The sequence below is a fragment of the Littorina saxatilis genome, linkage group LG4 (genome assembly GCF_037325665.1).
Source record: "Littorina saxatilis isolate snail1 linkage group LG4, US_GU_Lsax_2.0, whole genome shotgun sequence".
In the NCBI taxonomy this organism is placed as follows: Eukaryota; Metazoa; Mollusca; class Gastropoda; order Littorinimorpha; family Littorinidae; genus Littorina; species Littorina saxatilis.
Genome location: NC_090248.1, coordinates 33,968,903 through 33,992,902, shown reverse-complemented (window position 1 = coordinate 33,992,902; position 24,000 = coordinate 33,968,903). Strand labels below are relative to the sequence as shown.

General features: G+C 43.2%; 1 protein-coding gene and 1 long non-coding RNA gene across 2 annotated transcripts in view; both read right to left on the bottom strand.

Moving 5' to 3' along the window:
* LOC138965572 (histamine H1 receptor-like) overlaps window positions 1-24,000 on the bottom strand; it is a 158,479-nt gene that overhangs the window by 59,743 nt on the left and 74,736 nt on the right. The gene's annotated exons all lie outside the window — the stretch shown is intronic.
* On the bottom strand, window positions 21,881-22,580 carry LOC138964570 (uncharacterized). Its single transcript, XR_011455140.1, has 2 exons — window positions 22,544-22,580; window positions 21,881-22,234 (listed from the first exon to the last, which is right to left on the bottom strand). It is a non-coding gene; the product is annotated as an uncharacterized lncRNA (long non-coding RNA).

The window sequence follows — 24,000 nt, the reverse complement described above, 5'->3', positions numbered from 1 at the left end:
TTCCACTGCTTATCATGCCTTATGATGCCAAAGTCACCGAGACAAACGTCATTACGGAAACAAAATTGCGCTCGCTAATTCCCCTCGATGAAGTTTTAGAACTAACACGTCACGCTACCCTTACCAGAGTGACGTTTCTCTGCTTTGACGTAAGAGATTGCACGAAGCTTTAGAAGAGATCGAGGTTCCAAAAAAAAGCGTCTTCAATGTCGCCGCCTCGACTGCGGGACGTTTTGAGTAAAATACTCGTAAGTACAGTATGTAGGATAAACAGAATACTACATGGCTTGCTGTGTCGTACCAGTCGTGCTGTGTCGTTGCTTTTTTCAAATAGTGAACAGCTCGCTTTCGCTCGCAGTTCAATATTTTTAAAAAACAACTCGTGTAAATCTGGTACGACACAGCAAGCCATGTAGTATTCTCTACATAATAAACTACAATCAAAACCGCTGATCAAAATGATTCTCATCATAAAGACCCCTTTCTACTAATCTGAAATCTGACTCTTCAACCTTTGAAAATTGCTTATCAAGAAAGAAAGAAAGAAAGAAAGAAAGAAAGAAAGAAAGAACCAACAACAACAAACGGAAGCAAAGAAGAAAACAAGACAAGACAAAAGAGAAAAAAAAATCATATTCCTAGTTAAAACCTAAATGGATAAACAAAAAAGCTGTTAAGCTCTCTCTTTGAAGTGTAAAGTCGGTGGATGGTATCCGTAGGGAACAAAGAAGACCGGCTACAGATACCCTAGCCGAGACAAAAAGAAAAGCCAAGCGTACTACCTCTAAATTGATGAAAGTAAACTGATCTTGTAGACTTCTCTTTTCTTTTTAAGGGGTTGGGGGTGGGGGGACCTCGTAGAAGCTGATAGCTTACTAAAATCAATGGTCAATAATCATAAAACAAGTCGCGTAAAGCGAAAATACAATATTTAGTCAAGTAGCTGTCGAACTCACAGAATGAAACTGAACGCAATGCCATTTTTCAGCAAGACCGTATACTCGTAGCATCGTCAGTCCACCGCTCATGGCAAAGGCAGTGAAATTGACAAGAAGAGCGGGGTAGTAGTTGCGCTAAGAAGGATAGCACGCTTTTCTGTACCTCTCTTTGTTTTAACTTTCTGAGCGTGTTTTTAATCCAAACATATCATATCTATATGTTTTTGGAATCAGGAACCGACAAGGAATAAGATGAAAGTAGTTTTAAATTGATTTGGACAATTTAATTTTGATAATAATTTTTATATATTTAATTTTCAGAGCTTGTTTTTAATCCGAATATAACATATTTATATGTTTTTGGAATCAGCAAATGATGGAGAATAAGATGAACGTAAATTTGGATCGTTTTATAAATTTTTATTTTTTTTTACAATTTTCAGATTTTTAATGACCAAAGTCATTAATTAATTTTTAAGCCACCAAGCTGAAATGCAATACCGAAGTCCGGGCTTCGTCGAAGATTACTTGACCAAAATTTGAACCAATTTGGTTGAAAAATGAGGGCGTGACAGTGCCGCCTCAACTTTCACGAAAAGCCGGATATGACGTCATCAAAGACATTTATCAAAAAAATGAAAAAAACGTTCGGGGATTTCATACCCAGGAACTCTCATGTCAAATTTCATAAAGATCGGTCCAGTAGTTTAGTCTGAATCGCTCTACACACACACACACACACACACACAGACACACAGACACACAGACACACACACGCACATACACCACGACCCTCGTTTCGATTCCCCCTCGATGTTAAAATATTTAGTCAAAACTTGACTAAATATAAAAAGAAGGAAGGACGGATGGATAAACACAAAGACAACTACGCAGACACACAGACGGGAACACAGAAAGAAAATAGAGTCAGCTTAGAATCACTTAACTCTCACTCGCAGTGGAGAGAGAGAGAGAGAGAGAGAGAGAGAGAGAGAGAGAGAGAGAGAGAGAGAGAGAGAGAGAGAGAGAGAGAGAGAGAGAGAGAGAGAGAGAGAGAGAGAGAGAGAGAAAGAGAGAGAGAGAGAGAGAGAAGAAGAAAAAAAAGAGAGAGAGAAAGAGAGAGACAAGAACAACAACAAAAAAAGAGAGAGAGAGAGAGAGAGAGAGAGAGAGAGAGAGAGAGAGAGAGAGAGAGAGAGAGAGAGAGAGAGAGAGAGAGAGAGACACACACACACTCACACACACACACACACACACACACACACACACACACACACACAGAGTCACACACAGAGTCACACACAGTCACACACAGAGAGAAAGAGAGTCAGACAGACAGACAGACAGACAGACAGACAGACAGAGGCAGAAGCAGAGAGAGAAACAAAGACAAACAGGCAGAGAGTCAATCAAACACAAGTCTGTCAAGGAAGATATCTTTTTAATTATACTGGTCTTCAGATGTACCTATCCACACGCGAGTACAGTACTGCTGTTCACTTCAGTGGGGGTAATTGTGCCCTGTGGTGGGGATCCTGTGAAGGTTTCCTCTTCAAGCGATTGTCTGATTCCCCGGATACAAGGTGTTGACCCTAATTGCCGGTTATAGGTTTCATTTTTCGCCTGGGCCCAGCTTTCGCATTCCGTCTTTTGAATCTCGTTTAATTAAACTCCACACTGAATATCCGCCCTCCATTCCAAAGTATTGATGAACGACCTTTCGGACATTACATTCATGAGGTCAAATTCATACACACAAAGTTATTTTAACTTGGAAAATTGCTTGATTGCAAAATTCTTCCTTTCTGAATTCAAGGGTTGTAAACACTCGGTGCACGTTATCGAAGGAATCGAATTTTGGGGTGAAATCTATCGATTTTTACCACGAATGTCCTTCACTTGCAAGAAACTGACACGTTTTACTCCCTCTGGTAAGTGTTCCTTTTCAAATTGACGGGGCAGCATAATTTCAGTATTGGGTATATTGAATGCGAAAACTGGGCCGAGGCGAAAAATTAAATCATTACATCGAAAACGAGAGAGGAAGTTGACTTAAGCCTAATAACACACAATCACACAGAGAAACGCACGCAAACAGGTCAGCTGGCAAACAGCCAGACAGACACACAGAGATAGGGAGACACACACACACACACTCACAAATTTCTCTCTCTCTCTCTCTCTCTCTCTCTCTCTCTCTCTCTCTTTCTGCCCCTGTCTATCTTTCTCTTTCTCTTTACTCATACATCAGACGTCTGAGAATTCCTACCTACCCATTAGAAATTGTCACGCAAACACGAAAATAAACAAAAATAGACAGATTACATCTAGACCCTCAAGACAAACTGTGACAGACCACGAGATAAACAAACAGAGAGAGAGAGAAAGATTCTTGCAAAAGTGAAATGTTAAAATATGAATGTAACTGCTTTTCGTGTGTTGCCAGAAGCTGCGAAGAAAAAAATGTTAGTCTAATCTGATTTGTCGCTAATACCTGAGCCAGTGGCTACATTTTTTATTTGTTCCTCCCCCCCTTTCCCTTACACACACACACACACACACACACACGCACACACACAACCCCCAAAACCCATAAGCAGGATATTTAACCCTAGTAAGCCGTCACACCCCAGACCTTCCCTCCAGTCTTTGTCAGCGACAGAACTTCCTCTCCCCATATCGATGTTCGCAGTAGACTCTCGCTTAGTTTTTTCCATTTTGCTCCAGCTTCCAGGCCAAGTTTGATTGGATTCAGATGCCGTAACCTCGTACATTCGATTTCGCTGATCAAGTGTACTGAGACGACCTTCCTTATTTTAATTGTGTCAATATAAAATGTCGACCAAGTTTGTATAAGGGAAATGGGTAGGGGGGATGTGTTATTAGGTCGACATTTCAAGGTTTGTAATAGTTGCGTGTTGGCGGATATGTAATCAGAACACAGGCAAACAGCGAAAGTACAACTGTGAGACGGAAACAGGGGAAAATCCAGTTGGCTTACGAACGATGAGAAATCGATCAGACAGAAGTTAAACAAATTGACAAACATGCTATATGAGTATATGTCGCTGCTGTTCTGCGTCTTGGCGGAAGAGTTTTGTTTACAACATGCAAGCAAATGAATCTTCCCTGAAGCTCTGTTTCATATGATTCTGGCATGGAGTTGTCTGCCATGTGCTTAAATCAGTCTTGTTAACATACACTTGTCCTCCCTTGCCTGCAAGACGAGTTCCAGCGGGCACACGAAGAAGAGAATTAAGAAGTTTTGCCAGTTAACTTCTATATGGCCCCAGCCTTTGCTGCCATGAGCGGCATAAATGTCTGAGTCTTAACAGCATTCATGATAGTGGACCATAATGACAGCCATACACGTTAATGACTAGGTTAGGAGAGAGAGAGAGAGAGAGAGAGAGAGAGAGAGAGAGAGAGAGAGAGAGAGAGAGAGAGAGAGAGAGAGAGAGAGATTCCCTAAACCTTTCCTTTTGATCCATCATTTGTAAAACCCTTCATTCCTGGCAAGACATGTTTCAAGAGACCTTTGCAGAGAGACCCAGCAGCATGACCACAGGGAAGTCGGTTTGATAGGAGCTGTAGGGTGCTGTCCACTGAACAGAACAATAACGGACCTTCCATTCGATGGTGAAAGCGATTTTGAACACCAAGAAGAGCAAGAACAGAAAGAAGTCGTTTCGCTTTCGAACATATGCATCTCTAATTTTGACTCTACCATCCTTTAAAGTACATGTATACACGAACATTTTAGTGTGTCCTTAAAGTTGTGAAGTCCTAAGTGAAAAGAAATGGGAAAGAGGTAGATATAAGCATTGTCTGGCGTCTCAACAACCCGTGTTATTCCTATCCTGCACTATAAACTAATGTTTTGAAGGTTGCGTACATGTTGAAATATGTGTACGAGTGTGGACAGCTTGTAAGTGAAGAATGGAACAATGGAACTAAACAAACAAATAAGCAGACAAACAAACAAACAAACAAACAAACAAACCAGAATTAACAACCATCAGACAGACAAACATTGCTGAAAGTATGCTAATAGCTTCGACTCACGAATCTGCAAATCTAAGGCCCTTAACACACACAAAACATTTCTCAATGTCCTTGTTATTCCTCCTGCTCTACCCTCTTCTCCCCCCTTCCCTCTACCCCAGTCCCCACCGTGCTCCCCCGTCCATAGCGTTTGCTTGTTTTCCACCTCGCCCACTGGCACTTTTAAACGGTGCAAAACTGTCTAAATTTGAACAGGTCAAACCCGACTCAGATCCTACATACTTTTCGCAAGTTTCCACCACGTCGCTCCCAGGCACAACTGTGACGAGAGATGGGTTTGACAGACTCCATCTTTTAACTTCATCCAACATGTCGGCCGAACATGTGGGAGCCAAAAAGGAGAGCTTTGCGGGGAACAAAATTGCAACGGAAAGCTCGGAGTGGGAGCACCCGACCTGGTATCAAAACGCTTCCATTGGGGTTGCAGTTGAAAGGACAAGAACGGAGAAGAGCGTTTGAGAAGTGAAAGCGATCAAACGGTGCAGTTAGAGAATCCTGCTGCACTTACCCTGACGTTTGAAGGTAGACGGAGAGCAGAAGTTATCTGCACTTGGCTTAAGGTCAGTTTTGATGGAAGCTCGCTTTCAAGCAATTTTTCTTCCATTATTTCTATACCTCCACCCCCTTCAACTTCCTCTCCTTTGTCAATCAAAAGAAAACTTCAAGACGAATCTTAGGCCCACACAAAAAAATAGTCTGTTTACGGTAACATAGGCAAAAAAAAAATAGGGTCGATAGGTCGGGAATTATTTTTTTTATATTTTTTTTCCCCAAAAAACATATGTTTAAGTTATTTTGCCAAAAAACAAAGACTTTTTTTTTTTCCCCAAATGCCCCCCAAAAAAGTCTAGGGTCGCGCGAAAAAATAGGGTCGGTCGGGATACCGTAAACAGACTATTTTTTGTGTGTGCCTTATATTCAAATAAAATGAAGAAATAAAAACCTATCACATTTTGTTAATTATGTCAGTACGCACAGTTAACATCGCACTGACATCAACCATTTTGCAGAACGCGGGATCCTTATAACATTTAGTCAAGTTTTGATTTTTAACTTCCTTTTCCGGGTTAAATTTAGGGCTGACATATAATTGTCAACGCGAGGAATATCCAAACCGTCCTCTTTTAACATTTTTAACAACAACACCATTTCTACTAATTCGATTACGTTTTCGATTCCACACAAAATCAAAAATCATTGTCTGTAATTTCATTATAAACCTGTCTCGATGGTTTTGCAGCAACATTTAAATAAAACGTTTTCATTCAGATCAAAATATCCTAGGATCTTGTGCTCATTTCCGGTCAATAATTGCGACAAAAGAAAACATTTAATAGTAGGAATATCAAAAAATAAGGTGACCATATTTGAAAAATCAACAACAACAACAATAAAATAAAGGCATAAGAGGTCCAACTAATGGTTCAGAAAAGACACCATAGTTTTCACTCCTGAAATGCAAGCCTCAGCAGAGAGGAGGGGGAGAAAACAAGAGGACATATCGGGAAGGCAGAGTAAAGGTGGCAGTGGGAGAGGTGGGGGTGGGGGATTTCCAGATTCAGTAAGTCGAACGCTCCACTTCAAGCATGAAGGCGCGAAGGGCACGTCAGTCTTCCTTTTCTTTAGTTTGGACCTTGTGACATCACGTCTTGGCAGAGAATCTCGCGACGAACGTGGACACGTTCTTAATCTCTCACGTCACTCGCTCACGTTTAAAGGCACAGTAAGCCTCCCGTAAACCATCACAGATACGGTCAGGCTTTTACACACAGTACAAACACCCTTTCATTTAAAACACTCACCGATTGAGAACATCCTAGGTGCCCTCCGTAAAGAGCGAACAATTTTCAAAGAATTTATTTTTGCGTGGTTTATCTTACCCCTGAGCCATCGTGAACCCGTGTGATCCAGTTTCCCTTTTTCACAATGTAGTCGTCAGTTAGTCATTTGAATGCGACTCGATGTGAGCTTATCTACAATAGCACGTTTTTATGCACGAAACAAACGGCTGTGGTTCACAAGAACTCTAGCGATGGCTTTTCACTGTCACTGAGAGGAACGGCGATATCAGTGCCGCATAAACCGTCGTCTGCTACGACCCTTGCGTGACCCTGCTTCCGGGCTTTTCTTTTTTCAAACTTTCACAACTTCGAATTGCACTGATCTTGTCTTGATGAAAAAAGAATTCTTTTATGATTAAAGAATGTTTGTGTAACAAGCTGTCAATTTATTATTTAGATTTTAAAAGTTAGGTCTAGCGCAAAAACGCACCACGGTCCAAAAACATTCTGATAATCATCGATCCACGGCTATCGCCAGTTTAAGGGAAGTAACTCATTTTTGACCTGAGTTCAGGATGGGTCCAAAAAGTGTTCGAGACAATCTGCAAAATTAATTCTTTAAAAATTGCTCGCCCTTTACGTAGGGCACCTAGGATGTTCCCGTTTGGTGAGCGTTCAAATGGAAGGGTTTTTGTACTGTGTGTAAAAGCCTGACAGTATCTGTGATGGTTTACGGGAGGCTTACTGTCCGGGCGTGATTTCCGGGATATTCATAACAGCCGTCCAGCACCAAAACGAGGCGCCATTGTTGTAAAGGGCAAAGTCCACGAAAATAAATTCTTTGAAAATTTCTCACGCTCGACAGAAAGCAGCCAGAATGTTCCCGTTCGGTGAGCGTTTAAATGGAAGTATGCTTGTACTGTATGTAGACGCTCGGGGAGCTCTGTGATGGTTTACGGGAGGCTTACTGTGCCTTTAATCTCCCCCCTCGCCAGCGAAAGGGAGAAGGGACGCTATTCTTCACCCGCCCTTCACCGTCACAGCTTTCAGTAACACTTCTGCAGAAAAGTCAACCTTCAATAACAGTCCCGCACAAAATCAAACATGGGCGCCCTACGGAGACAGCCATAATTTCATTACTATATTTGCCTCGCGAGAAAGCGAGGAGCGAACAGAGCTCAACGTTTCTACTCAGACTCGATCGACATTTTTCTCTCCCCTTCTTTCTGTGGAAAAACGGTTGAGCCCTTGCAGACGATATGCACACAGGGCACATAGGGTATTCTTGATGTCTGCCGCGTAACCTGATCAGTGACAACAACGTGCTACGTCTGCTTCCATAGACAATTCCTGCACACAGACGGTAGAAGGCCAAATACTGCTGTTTTTGGCGTGCAACGTATGTATTCTGCTCTTTTGCACACGCTTTGTAAAACGTACCAAGAACATTCTGTCTACGTATACTTACGTATACTCTCAAAGAAACTTCTCGTCTATGTTCACTATTGTTCCGGATATTATTATTAGCCTTTCACTAAAATCTGAATATAAAGAAACGTTACTTCTTGTAAAAACGATCTTTCAAATCACAATATACATCCGCCCAGTCTCATACACGGGATAACATCACCTTCCATTCCGACGCATAATGAAAACTTGACGTGGCTGATACATTTTTTTCCGCAGATTACACACTTTATGGCACAAGTGACGTTTGTTATTGACACCTTGTTATTTTGCAAAATTGATTCTGAATAAAAACAAAACCCCCCTCAGCACTCGAACCAGCCATATTGTTGAATGTTGCATAGACATATATCAGAAATATAAAAAATTGAATGCGGTGTTCGAGTCTATGTCAAAGTTGAAGGATACTCTGATCATATGCAAGAGCCTTGGCGTGATCATTTTCGATGAACGGAAGTCTTCAATTGAGATTTATTCAAAGATAAATAGTTAATAAATGCGAGTCAAGAAACAAATAACAAAAGAAAAAGAAAAGCTTCTAAAAGTGTCTGTCTGTCTGTCTGTCTGTCTGTCTGTCTGTTCGCGATGCACGGCCAAAGTTCTCGGTGGATCTTTTTCAAATTTGGACACCGTATTCAGCTACACCCCGGACACAACCTCATCGATGAGATATTTCAACACGTGCTCTCAGCGCGCAGCGCTGAACCGATTTTGTTTTTTGTTTTTTGTTTTTTGTCTGGATCCACTACCAGTAACTCTTCCTTATCTTCTCCAGTGTTTTCAGCCGCGTTTGTCTGCCTTCCTCCGTGCGGCGTCAATCCATATTCCCGTTACTACGTTACTATTTTTAGAATGTCACGATTGCACCCGTAAGTTGTCCTTACTGTAAAAGTGAAAAGGTCGAATCAATTTATAGCCACGCGAAAAATACACTGTCATCTATCTCTATATATTTATAGATATAGATATACATATATATATACGGCTTCTCTGTGTGTGTGTGTGTGTTTGTGTGTGGGTGTGGGCAACACCTGTGGATTGTAGAGTTCTGTTTGTGATGTGGTCTAGCGGCATTGGAGTCCTCGTGTTTCTCGGGAGAGAAGTGAAAGTCGCTAGAGGGGTGAGCTTCAGCTCACTCTTTGTCTAGGGACGCTTTTGTTACCCTGCTTTTATCCTGCCTTTTTAACCCTGAGCTGTTTGGCTTGTTTTTTCTTGGTGACCGTACCGTACCTTGTAAGTGATGAGCCAAGTTGCTAAACACAAACTGCCAAACACCACCTTTGCTGATAGGCGGGAAACGTTCATCTGGGTAGATAACTACCTTCCAACGGACACCACTGCTCTGAGGGAGCAAGATTGGTCCCTTAATATGGACCAAACAGCAAGCGGTTCTGACCGCGCCCCAGATATTCCCATGGAATCACTGAATGAGACTGACCGGGCCAGCCGGACTGGTCAGTCCCCAAAATCCAAACAGCTTAATAAAGCAATCACCAATGAGAAAACCAGCATATCTTCTCCTTTCAAGAGAAAGAGATTGCGGGAGGACGACCCTGAGGGGGGGCAGAGCTCTCCGGAATCTCTTCTCTTCCGGGATAGCCCCCCACGCTCTCAGATTACTGATAATTTTGAGGAAGACTTCACCGAAGTCAATCGTAAGAAGCCCAAAAAGAAAAAGAAGCAAAAGGTCCTCTGCGAGGGTCCCCCTCTTCAGGGAAACACAGGTATTTCCCATGCAACATCTGCCCGGGGGGTCGACACCTCCCAACCCCTAACTGAATCACAAGAAAACCAGACAACTCAACAGCCACTACCACCTGCCAATACACACACACACACAAAACAAAGACCCCGAAGAAAACTTCTTTACCAACCCAAGCAACCTCCTCCCTCCTTCTTAGAGTTCCCCGTGGTGGTGCAGGACCTGAAGGAGGGCCCTGCAACATTGCAGGGACTCGGCCTCAGGAGGAAAAAAACTTTTGACCTTGCCATCGGCGAGGTCAAAGAAATACGCATGCTGGCAGCTGGGAGCGTCCTGGTAGGGTGCTCCTCAGCATCACAACAAAACAAGCTATTGAGGCTGGACTCGATCGGCGGCATCAAAGTGAAATGCCACCGTCCGGAGGTAACAACCGAAGGTGTCATTAAACGCATACCCACAATACATTCAGGAACAGACCTGTCTGAGATGGCAGTGGGCGTGCGCGTCCGGATGGAGGATGGGAGTCTTGTAGAAAAGGGCCCCTCCTCGGTTCGATCTTTTCGCCGTCTTCTCCTTAGGGATGGGAAACCGTCTCAGGCGGTCCGTGTCACGTTTACAACGGCAATTCTTCCAGACAGCGTCGTTCTGGAGAGTGAGGTGTACGGCGTCGAACCCTACACTCCTCCAGTGCGGCGCTGTACGAAGTGCCAGAGACTATCGCACCTAAAACAACAATGCAAATCAAAAGTGCAGATCTGCCCCCGATGTGGCTCCAAGGGCCACGACGGAGCGACGTGCACCAAGGCCAAACATTGCGTAAACTGCAAGGGCGAGCATTCCGCCGCTTATCTTGGATGCCCGGAAATGAGACTGAGGCTGCAGGCCAATAAGATCAGGTCGGCAGCATACATACCATATTCTGAGGCCCTGGATCGGGCGCGGCGCGAGCTCGCCAAACAACAAAATAAAACAGCGACTGCCCCAGCGGAAATGAGGGACTCCTTCTGGCGTCCCCCTCCGCAACCGATCCGGCGGACCTCAACCCCCCGGTCCGGGTACTCTTTGGCTGTCCAGAGACCCCCCCTGGGTGGGCAAGTAAATAAAATACAAGAAATCAAAAACAAAATGACCGAACATGACAATACACTCCTTCAAGTTCATGCGCACAGTTCTGCTGCAACCGCGAAGCACCAAACAACTTCGCAAAATCCAAATCCTGGCCCCCAGGCGCCCTGTAAGTCTCAGACGGCTCGGGCAGAGGCGCCGCTTCATGGGACCCCCGGGTTAAAGGCCTCCCTCCTACGCAAAGCCCAGAACAGGAAGGAGGACTCGAAAGAAGAGCAGCTCTTCGAGAGGTTGATGGGGAGAATGGAGGAGGGATTGGCCCAGAGATTCAGAGAATACAAACTTAAAACTGAACAGGAAATAAAGCAGCAGATGAGGGAGGAGCAGGAGAAGGCAGAGCATGAGCTAGCCGACGCTGCACTAGATAAGCTAAAAACAGGAGAGCAATATGCAAATTTAAATGAACAACAAAGAGGCCTTCAAGGTTTCATCGAGCAGTGCCTCGGCTTCATGGTTAAGGCCAGACAGATGCAGAGTCCTCTCGACCTGATCGACTCCCTCTCAGCTACATACACACAACTCTCCAACACCAAGGTTGAACGCTTCATTCCGGGCGGCGCCACTCTGGCGCTGGGCGCCCTTGCTGGTGCCAAGCAGTTGTCCGTGACGGATATGAAAGCTGTTAAAACCACTTTTTAACCTATTTTAAATCTGCCCTTTAACTTACCTTCTTTGTGCGTGTTAAAATGGCTGAACAAGGTGAAAGCGGTCACGGATTTATCATATTACAGTGGAACTGTCGCTCTATCAACTCTAACTTCTCTCAGCTATATAATTATATATCAAATCACTCTGCTGACATCTTAGTTATCCAGTCAGTCAAGAGAAAACGCTCCCTACTGCCTTCTATAGATGGTTTTGACTTCCCTCCCATAGTAGAGCAAAAGGGCTCAGGGCAACTCATTCAAACAGCTATTTATCTAAAGTCTTCCTTAAATTACAAACCCTTTGCACCTCTCATCCCTAGTTCAGAAAATCTCAGTACATGTGCTGTTGAAATCGAAATAAAAGGATCCAAAAACCTCAACATAGTTAACATATATTACCCCCACGGGTGTAATAAAAAAGGAACTACCGACTGGCTAAAATCCCTGGATCATAGCAGGGCACACTGGTGCGTGATGGGTGATTTTAATAATCACCACCCTCTGTGGGACTCTGCTAACCCTAGATACAAACATGCCAATAGCAACCTTGCTGACGTCATTTTGGAAACTGACTTTTGTATACTAAACGATGGCTCGGCAACCAGACTTCCAGACAGAGCTGACCATTCCCCGTCAGCAATCGATCTCTCCCTTTGCTCAAATGCCATAGTCACTGACATCGACTGGAACGTTTTCCCGGACGCCCTCGGCTCCGATCACTTACCCATTGTTCTTACCTTCCGCCACTTCGCCCCTAATCGCAATAACTCGGAGGTCAGAAAAAAGTACAATTACAAACAGGCAAATTGGGACAGCTTCCGTGCGGAGCTCGAGGGTGTCAGGGAGGAAACTCTCCTTACGGATGACATCGAAGCCTCTTACAATAACATACGTCAATGTATACTCACTGCTGCCAATAATCACATTCCGCTTAAATCAGTAAATCCTAACTGTAAGGCCAAAAGGAATGAGTGGTGGAATGCAGACTGTGATGAAGCCTTGGCAAACAAGCGATATCACATTAGGACATATCTCAGGCACTGCTCAGACGCTAACTTCACGAATATGAAGTCAGCTGAAATACAATTTAACCAGATCACCGCTGAGGCTAAACTTCAAAACTGGGAAAATTTTGTCCACAAAGAAATTAGAGATTATAAAGACTGTGGCAAAATCTGGAAGAAAATCCGCAGATTTAAATGTAGATACAGAACTAAAGAAAAGCCACTACTATCGGGTGATAAAATGACCACAACTGACTCTGAAAAGGCAAACCTATTAGCAGATACCTTTGCCAAAAATAGTCAATCAAAATCCCTAGATACTGAACGACTCAATTATAGGTTAGATCAGGAGAAGGGTTTCACATACCCCCCAGATGACAACCAGTTGCCTATAAACTGCATGTTTAAGGCAAAAGAAGTCCAAAACGCCATCTCTTCTGTGAAAGACCCAAAAAAATCCACAGGTTTAGACCCAATATCATATCACATGATAAAACATCTACCACCTAACTTTGTTAAGTTGCTCACTCAGTTTTTCAACCTATGCTGGTTAAAGGATACTATCCCCGCAGCGTGGTCAGACTCACAAGTAGTAGCAGTACTGAAGAGCGGAAAACCGGGCAATCTACCTGGCAGTTACCGCCCCATATCACTAACCCCCCACCTCAGCAAGATCTTTGAGCGTGTGGTGAACCAGAGGCTGGAGTTCCACCTCAATAAACACAATATCATTCCTACATGCCAGGCAGGTTTTAGGCAAGGTCGTTCGTGTGCGGACCACATTGTGCACGTCACTGAAAAAATCAAAAAGACCTTGGCACATAGTAATAATTCTCTTCTTGGAACCTTCTTTGATATTAAATCTGCGTACGACAGCGTCTGGCATGCTCGTCTACTCCTAAAACTCGGCAGAATCGGTGTCTCTGGCCACATGTACCAATTCATCAAAAACTTCATCAGCAATCGCAAGATGTCTGTCCGAGTGGGCTCTTCGGTGTCCGAAACCCATGCGCTGGACATGGGGGTTCCCCAGGGCAGTATCATCGCGCCAAACTTATTCAGCATCATGCTCTATGACATTACTTCTGTTAAGGTTGACGGTGCCAGTGTACTTCTGTATGCGGACGACCTCGCCTTAATAGACACTAATAGACCACGCCATAACAGAGTTACCAACACTGTTGACTTATCTTCTTACCAAATTAAAATCGACAACCTCTGTCAATATATGTACACCAACGGCTTCCAACTAGCCTCAAATAAAACAGTCTTTCTTGTTGTCTCCCGTAGACAACTGTACAGGAACTGCAGTATAAAGATAGGTTGTGATATTATCAAACCGAGCTCAGAAGTTAAGTTCCTCGGCGTTATCATCGATACCCGACTTAACTGGACCAGTCATATCGAACATCTGATCAATAAGGCCAACAAGGATCTTTATATCATACGCTACCTGGCGTCCCAATCCTGGGCCAGAGGACGTAAGTGTGTCACAGAGGTAGTGCGGGCATTAATTCGCTCCCGCCTCCTTTACGGGTGCGAAGCTTATTTCGCGACGCGCCCGGCGCTCATGAAAAAACTGGCTATTATAGAGTGCAGGGCGCTCAAAATAGCTCTGGGACTCTCCCAACAAGCGAGTAAGAGTCGAGTCTACAGCGAGTGTGGGTGGCTGCCCCTTGTGGATGAGATAAAACTCCGTTCAGCTCAGTATGCTGTCAGAGCCCACGCGGTAGAGAACTCTGCCTGCGAGGTCCTGACTGACTTTTTTCCTCAGCACCAAAATTATGAGGCCAACACCAAACATAGCACTCAACTCTTGGCCAAAACGCTACCCTTATCCGACACAGTAAACCGCATTCTAGCCGATAGTGGGGTGAAGGTCAGTGAGCTGGCCAGGGTCCCCCCGCCCTCCTACCCGCCTTGGCTTGAGGAAACCCCTACTATCATATACGACAGTGAAGATAATACTACCAAAAAAGATAACCCCGTCTACCTAGCTACTGTTACAAAAGAAACCCTAAACTACAAATTCTCGGAGCATTTAAAAGTCTTTACTGACGGATCCAAATTTGCAGACGGCAGCGTTGGCTGCGCCTTTGTGATCCCAGATCTCAAAATCTCAAGGAAATATACTCTTAATAAAGACATCTCCATATTCTCAGCCGAGCTATTTGCCTTGCTCATGGCATGCACTTTTATAAATGACCTCCCAGTCACACCGCGTGCGGTAGTTTTCTGCTCTGACTCGCGCTCTTCATTACAAGCTCTGCATCGAAACACATCAAATCGGGCAGAGCTACAAAGAGAAATCCTCTTTATATGTCACCAGTTAATCTCATCCGGCACATCCGTATCATTTCTCTGGGTCCCCTCTCACGTAGGGGTCCGGGGAAATGAACTGGCGGATGTCGCTGCCAAAGAAGCGGCAGAATCTAGCCCAGCTAACACTAACATCGGCTACTCAGTAACCGAGTTCTACAGTAAAATCCGTAAACTCATTCGAAGTCAGTACGTAACATCTCTGTCCTATCAACCCATTGATATGAACGATCTACACCCCGATCTCCCAACAAACCTCCTCACTATCTTCAGACGCCTCCGTGCCGGCGGCTGCCGCTTCCATATCTTTAACAAGTCCTGCCATTGTGGAGAACCCTATTCATTTCAACACATTTTCGCTCCATGCGCTACAAATAGAATTACCTTTAAAACCTTATATGACCATATGCAGCTCCATGGTCTGAGTCCCCAGGATTATCTGCGCAGTAGCAGTTCTCTAGGCTGGTCACACAGCTTGCTGCTGTGCCGACTGGTCAGGGACTCGGACATGGGGCTGTGGGTATAACTAAGCCCAGATTATCACATCAGCGTGTTTCAGTTTGAGGTCGAGTGGCTCCCGCCATCCCTCCTGATTCCAGCGACTACCTTCTAGACAACATATCCTCACCCAAGGCCCATTAGTCGCCAAACTGTACATATTGTTTTTATTACCACGGCCTTCGTGGTTTACATCTTAATCCTTTTATTTGTAAAAAGTTTTGAGATTTATTGTTCGTGTTCCTCTTACTTGCTCATCTATTTGGTTTTATTGGTGATCCTGAAAGGTTCCACTTTTTAACTCGATTTGAAATAAAATAAAAATAATATTACAAGCCCGTTATTCAAGATATAGAATACAGACTTATAATTCTTACCAAGAAACATCTTAACTACTTTTCATTTTAACAAATTCCACAGAGCATTATCAACTCAACCCCACCCCCTGCCCTCCTCTCCTTATTTTTTGTTTCTTTCTTTCCTCTTTTTGAAAGCGGACAAACACTCAAGTCCTTAATGGCTCAAAACCGTAGGACTTTTAATATTAATTTTAACGAGAAGCCATAACAGTTAATCTCAATCCCGTTTGAGTGGACTTCGCCTTCAAAGGTGATTGTGGTGTTTAGGCACTCGGTTACATTTGGCGTCGTCGACAGCGATGGGACTCGACATGAAATGTTCAGGCCACTGAATCATTTTCGTGCTGTTCCCATTCCACCTGGGAGTGACCTAAGTTCATTCAAAGGGGGGTCGAGTGTGACAGGGAGACTACCGTCGCCCTTCACAGCAGACTCTGCAGAGTTGTTCGCCTTAGAAGTTGTGGGCTTTCCTTGCATGTACCCGTAAGTTGTCCTTACTGTAAAAGTGAAAAGGTCGAATCAATTTATAGCCACGCGAAAAATCCACTGTCATCTATCTCTATATATTTATAGATATAGATAGATATATACGGCTTCTGTGTCTGTGTCTATGTGTGTGTGTGTGTGTGTGTGTGTGTGTGTGTGTGTGTGTGTGTGTGTGTGTGTGTGTGGAGGCAACACCTGTGGATTGTAGAGTTCTGTTTGTGATGGGGTCTGGCGACTTTTGTCTGTCTGTATGTTCTGGCATTTGAGAAGCCATAACAGATAATATAGGGCTTAGAAATAAGCTCTAAAATTCTCAATCCCGTTTGACAGGACTTCGCCTTCAAAGGTGATTGTGGTGAACCGCCACGCTGGCTGTCTCTGTCTCGCGATTCACCCCGGCGAAGCCGGGTATTCCTCTAGTTCACTATATATATATACGACTTGTGTCTGTCTGTGTGTGTGTGTGTGTGTGTGTGTGTGTGTGTGTGTGTGTTCGCGATGCACGGCCAAAGTTCTCGATGGATCTGCTTCAAATTTGGTGGGCATATTCAGGTAGACCCCGGACACAACCTGGTCGATGAGAATTTTCAACACGTGCTCTCAGCGCGCAGCGCTGAACCGATTTTGGTTTTTCTGTTCATCTTCCCAGATCCATTCCCAGTAACTCTTCCTTATCTTCTCCAGTGTTTTGCGTTTATCTCCCTTCCTTCGTGTGGCGTCAATTCATATTCCCGTTACTATTTTTAGAAGGTCACTGTCCACAACGCTCAATCCATATTCCCGTTACTATTTTTAGAAGGTCACTGTCCACAACGCTTTCATCCCGGCGAAGCCGGGTATTACTCTTCCTTATCTTCTCCAGTGTTTTGCGCGTTTATCTCCCTTCCTTCGTGTGGCGTCAATCGCGGGTACCCGGCGGCTCTACTTCTTCCCGGCGAAGCCGGGTATTCATACTCCGTCTCGCGATCATCCCGGCGAAGCCGGTACCCGGCGAAGCGGGTAATCATCTAGTATACATATATATTATTATTATATATAATGTCCTTATCTACGTTCCTTTACAAAACATAGTTAAGAAAGAATTCTGGGTATAACCGTTGATTGCATTTTAAGTGAGATACAGGTATCTTGTTTCACTCATACGTATATCCCAATAAAGCCGACAAACAAGTTTTGGTTAAAATAACAAGGATAAAGATAAAGGACAGTTGTCAGGCCGGACACACTTTTTACGGCCACTTTTATCCCACGCAACTAACAGAACGGAAGTGACTGCAATTCATGCAAGTAACGTCCCATGTCAAGGGTTTCCCGAACGCTCAGGCGTACAGCAAGTTTTCTTCTGTTGTTCCGCGTTTCGCTTGGCAGTAGGTCCAAGACACAAATGGGATACGACAGGCCCTTCTTTAACCTCCATATTAACACACAACCGCAAAGGCCTTGAAGGACTCTTTTTACATTTAGTCAAGTTTTGACTAGATGTTTTAACATAGAGGGGGAATCGAGACGAGGGTCGTGGTGTATGTGTGTGTGTGTGTGTGTGTGTGTGTGTGTGTGTCTGTGTGTGTGTGTGTGTGTGTGTGTGTAGAGCGATTCAGACTAAACTACTTGACCGATCTTTATGAAATTTTACATGAGAGTTCCTGGGTATGATATCCCCAGACGTTTTTTTTCATTTTTTGGATTAATGTCTTTGATGACGTCATATTCGGCTTTTTGTAAAAGTTGAGGCGGCACTGTCACACCCTCATTTTTCAATAAAATTGATTGACATTTTGGCCAAGCAATCTTCGACGAAGGCCGGACTTTGGTATTGCATTTCGGCTTGGAGGTTTAAAAATTAATTAATGGCTTTGGTCATTAAAAATCTGAAAATTGTGATTAAAATTATTTTTTTCAAAACGATCCAAAATTACGTTCATCTTATTCTTCATCATTTTCGGATTCCAAAAAAATATAAATAAGTTATATTCGGATTAAAAACAAGCTCTGAAAATTAAAAATATAAAAATTATGATTAAAATAAAATGTCCGAAATCGATTTAAAAACAATTTCATCTTATTCCTTGTCGGTTCCTGATTCCAAAAACATATAGATTTGATATGTTCGGATTAAAAACACGCTCAGAAAGTTAAAACGAAGAGAGGTAGGCCTACAGAAAAGCGTGCTATCCCGCTCAGCGCGACCACTACCGCACTATTCTCGCTTGTCGATTTCACTGCCTTTGCCACGAGTGGTGGACTGACGAAACTACGAATATGCGGTCTTGGTGAAACGATGCAGTGCGTTCAGTTTCATTCTGTGAGTTTGACAGCTTGATTAAATGTAGTAATTTTGCCTTACGCGACTTGTTTTCTTCTGTCAAAGACCCCAAGGGAAATGGCTATAAAGTCCAGTATAAAGAGGTCGCAAATGAAACATCCCTTAGAAAGGTCTTTTGATCATGTCGATTTTTATTTCAACGTATTAACGTATTTTTTGTCACGCGGAAGCAGAACATCTAAGAGATAGAACTGAAAGTCACACTCAAAGCCGAATTCGAGGTCGATTTGACCTGGGAGATCGCAACAACCTCCACCCTAATACCACTAGGCGCACACAGCCGGGGTTCGGAAACCGAACCTTCCACATGGACGACCGACGTCCTGACCACCAGGCGCCATCCATATATAGCGGGGATATAGCTCAGTTGGTAGCGCGCTGGATTTGTATTCAGTTGGCCGCTGTCAGCGTGAGTTCGATCCCAGGTTCGGCGGAAATTTATTTCACAGAGTCAACTTTGTGTGCAGACTCTCTTCGGTGTCCGAACCTCCCCCCGTGTACACTACATTGGGTGTGCACGTTAAAGATCCCACGATTGACAAAAGGGTCTTTCCTGGCAAAATTGCTTAGGCACAGTTAATAATTGTCTACCTATACCCGTGTGACTTGGAATAATAGGCCGTGAAAGGTAAATATGCGCCGAAATGGCTGCAATCTACTGGCCGTATAAAATTTCATCTCACACGGCATCACTGCAGAGCGCCTAGAACTGTACCCACGGAATATGCGCGATATAAGACTCATTGATTGATTGATTGATCCATATGAGAGTTCTGTGGGTTACAGAAACACGAAAATACGCATTTTGCATCCCCCGAAATCGCAGTATGGCTGAATGGTTGGTGAACAAATGTCACTCACGTTTAAGCCAATTCAGATTAAAAACGTTTTCTGGAACATTGCGTAACATCTGAACAAATACCTGTAACAATCCAAAATTGGACTCAAAATACCTATGGTATTTTGGCTAAACATTCTGAAAGTTTCAAGCAATCCACTCAGTCATTGCTGAAACACAGCGCTTTTTGTCATGATATCCCTCAAAATCGACGCACAACTCCCGTTTTTGACCGCTCATGCGATCGACACCTGCATCAGAAGGAATAGCATAGCACACGAAATACGCAAGCTAGCTCAACACAACAACATGTTTTGGGTAGATAATAGATTTGACTTTCTTCTCGTATGTAAAAGTGGCAAAGTTTTGCCGATTGTGATTTTTTGTAGATGTTTAATTGGTCCCTTCCGTTTTTGTCCGGTCGATTTTGAGGTAACCCTTATTTGAGCGGTGGTCACGTGATGCCTGTAAAAGGAATCTTTAATCCGAAAGGTTATCCAGATAATAAAGTGCATTTCATGCTTTAATTTGGGTGCAAAATGTGTTGCAATATTTTTTTGGCGAAGTTTATATTGTTACTCTATCACTCTTCTTCGAGTGGACGTGATTATTTGATTGTCGATTTGTTTACACATCCACATTTGAATCTAAGAAACGCCATCAGAAGTGGTAATGTGGAAAAGTCTGATACCCATACTAAAGTTTCAGTCGTATTCTTGGAAATAAGCACACTACGCCTCAACAATTCTTGAACTTACAGAAAAGTTCACTTTTAAAAAAGATGTATCAATTTTACAAGGGGTAGGTCCAATCTTAATCTACTCTAAACGTCGGTCATAACAATCACGTGACTGTCAGCACTCGCGCTGATATTACGCGCTATTAAGTTTTCAGCGTGACAAGAGGGTCAAGCATTTTGACGAACTACGCCTAATGCCGGCGAGGACAGGCAGCTTTGTACTTGTTCAAGAAATCATAATGGAACTGGAACCACGTTTAGTTTGTTGATATATCCCTAACGTACGTTACACTTCTGTATAAATAGAGCCCGATGGCTGAAACAGAGCGACGTGAGACTATTCAATCACAAACCCTAAATTACTCCAAGTGTCCAAGAGAATAGCAATACTGCATTGCCCTCTTGTGAGCCATCAAAAACGACGGAAAACACAAAAGGCTAAATTGTCTGTATATATCGTAAGAGCGCTTGGTTTGTGCATATACGACCCCGAAGACCCATTTGATGATAAATGATGACAGTTGCCTGGCATTTCTGATTGTCACGAAGATTGTAGTTTTGTCTGGGTAAACAATAGGTCCCTTAGGTCCCCTTTGCACCACCCTAATACCACTTTCGTGCATACTTCAACGGAGAAAACATTGTGAGCGAAATTAAAAAAAAAAGAAAAGGAAAGAATCGGATCTGGCTCTTTTTAGAATAACAATCAAAACAAGAAAAGGTTGATTTATGGAACGTTTGATAACAGACAAATCCAAACATTCAGAAGTTCATTGACCTAACGGTTTTTGTAGTAGACTGACGTACAGATAATAATAAGACAATACCTTTATTTTTTTTTTAGACAGCACAGCTCATTAAGGCGACATCAAGATGGCCAGAGGTTTTTTTCTTTTTTTACATTTAGTCAAGTTTTGACTAAATGTTTTAACATAGAGGGGGAATCGAGACGAGGGTCGTGGTGTATGTGCGTGTGTGTGTGTGTGTGTGTGTGTGTGTGTGTGTGTGTCTGTGTGTGTCTGTGTGTGTGTGTGTGTGTAGAGCGATTCAGACTAAACTACTGGACCGATCTTTATGAAATTTGACATGAGAGTTCCTGGGAATGATATCACCGGACTTTTTTATTTTTTCGATAAATACCTTTGATGACGTCATATCTGGCTTTTTGTAAAAGTTGAGGCGGCACTGTCACACCCTCATTTTTCAATCAAATTGATTGAAATTTTGGCAAAGCAATCTTCGACAAAGGCCGGACTTTGGTATAGCATTTCAGGTTGGTGGCTTAGAAAATAATTCATGAATTTGGTCATAAAAAATCGGAAACTTGTCATACATTTTTTTTTTAAAACGATCCAAAAACAATTTCATCTTATTTTTCGTCATTTTCTGATTCCAAAAACATTATAAGATGTTTGATGGGTTGTTGACAGACCAGCTTTTTTGTCTGTCCGAGGGGGAGCATATCGTCTTTTGTTTCATATTTATTGACCAAGGCCGAAGGCCGCGGTCAATAAATATGAAACAAAAGTCGATATGCCCCCCGAGGACCGACAAAAAAGCTGGTCTGTCAACAAACCATCAAACATCGTTTTTGTCATCATTTTGGTAGTGAGAAAACAAGTGCACAATCAACCCAGGGAGCCATGCTTTGAAACACGGGTCCCGTGCTGATAACCACACGGGTCCCGGTTTGATAACCACTGGCAATCAAAGATGGCGTGTGAAAGCAACTTTCTGTGTTTTTGAGTTCATTAAATGAGTTGGGATGAATATGTCAGGTTTGAGGATGCACAGTTCTGTAGGTTCATCTCGGTATTCCACCCCCTCGGCTTTCTGTTGTAAATATTAAGCTGAGCACGGTGATCGAATGTGGAAGCTACGTTTGGTCAAAGGTCACAGAAGATTTGCGTCGTGCAGCGAAGGAAAGAATCGCGATCTTGTTTCTCATTTCTCATTTCTCATTACTTTATTGTCCCATCGCTGGGAAATTCGGGTCGCTTCCTCCCAGTGGAAAGCTAGCAGCAACGGAGTCGCGCTACCCAGGTGTCTGCGTGTTTAGGTGTATTCAGCCACCTGCACTTATGGCAGAATGACCAAGGTCTTTTACGTGCCATTGTGATGACACGGGGGTGGGACATGGCTTCCGTCTCTGGGTCTGCACATAAAGTTGACCCGTGTCCGTCCCGGCCCGAATTCGAACCTGCGACCTTTCGATCACAAGTCCAGTGCTCTACCAACTGAGCTACCGGTACCCGACTCGGTACCTCTTTGTTTTTCATTAGACCTGTAGTCATTCTGCTTGCTCGGCTTTGTTAGATGTTTGCATATCGTGTTGCTATTTTCTTTACTTTTATTATTGTTTCTTACTTGTGCTTCGTTTATCGATACAACGTCTTGTGCACGGGTCAAAATGTGTGTGTCAGGTGTCGTTTTACTTGAACTTGACGTTCGTGTTTCTCCGAACGTCTGTGTATCGAAACACAGATACACGCACTCCATGACTTTGTAAGAAGACATAACATATCGGTAGGTTTCATTTGTTTGTGACGAATTTATTGAAGTAGTTTTGTTTTTTTGTTTACTTTTGCCAGTTTGCAAGTTGGTTTTTGGAACTTTGCAAAGCAGTGTCTTGTCGTCTGTTTAGGTCTGGGGAAACGCCAATGAAAAGAGCCGAAGAATCCTCGAGCGTTTCTATTGGGTTTGCTTTTGATTATCCATGTAATAGGGCTTCCTGCAACTATGGTAACCGGGGAATTATTCCCCGGGGAACATGAGATTTATTTCCCAGGTGCTTGTGAATGAAAACTCGTGAAAATGATGACAAACACATATGTTATATTTGTATTACAAACAAGCTCTGAAAATTAAAAATATAAAAATAATGATTAAAATTAATTGTCCGAAATCGATTTAGAAACAATTTCATCTTATTCCTTGTCGGTCCCTGATTCCAAAAACATATAGATATGATATGTTTGGATTAAAAACAAACTCAGTAAGCTAAAAAGAATAGAGATACAGAAAAGCGTGTTATCCTGCTCAGCGCGACCACTACCGCACTATTCTGGCTTGTCGATTTCACTGCCTTTGCCACGAGCGGTGGACTGACGAAACTACGAGTATGCGGTCTTGGTGAAAAAATGCAGTGCGTTCAGTTTTATTCTGTGAGTTCGACAGTTTGACTAAATGTTGTTATTTCGCCTTAAGCGACTTGTTTTTTTAATTTTTTTATTAGTCACTTTCTAGTAATGATTTTTTTTCCAATACAATATTAACTTGAAATCTTAATCTTTGCTTAGAGTTAGGGAAACACACCAAGTTGGCGCACTGAAACGCACCCACACACACACACACACACATGCACGCACGCGCGCATGCATATAACACACAAACGCACATACACACACACACACACACATACACACACACACACACACAACACACACACACACACAAACACACACACACACAAACACACACACAAACACTCACACATACACACACATATAAATCTCACACACACACACACACACACACACACACACACACACACACACACACTCGTGCACGCTCTCATATATAAGTAAACGAAATTGAAACATAACCACCAAAGAGACACAAGAACAAAACCCAGCATTTCGGAAGATTCATATTTTGCGTGAAAATGGCAAAACAATTCTAGCGAAAGAACGAAATTGGTTTAGTTTGC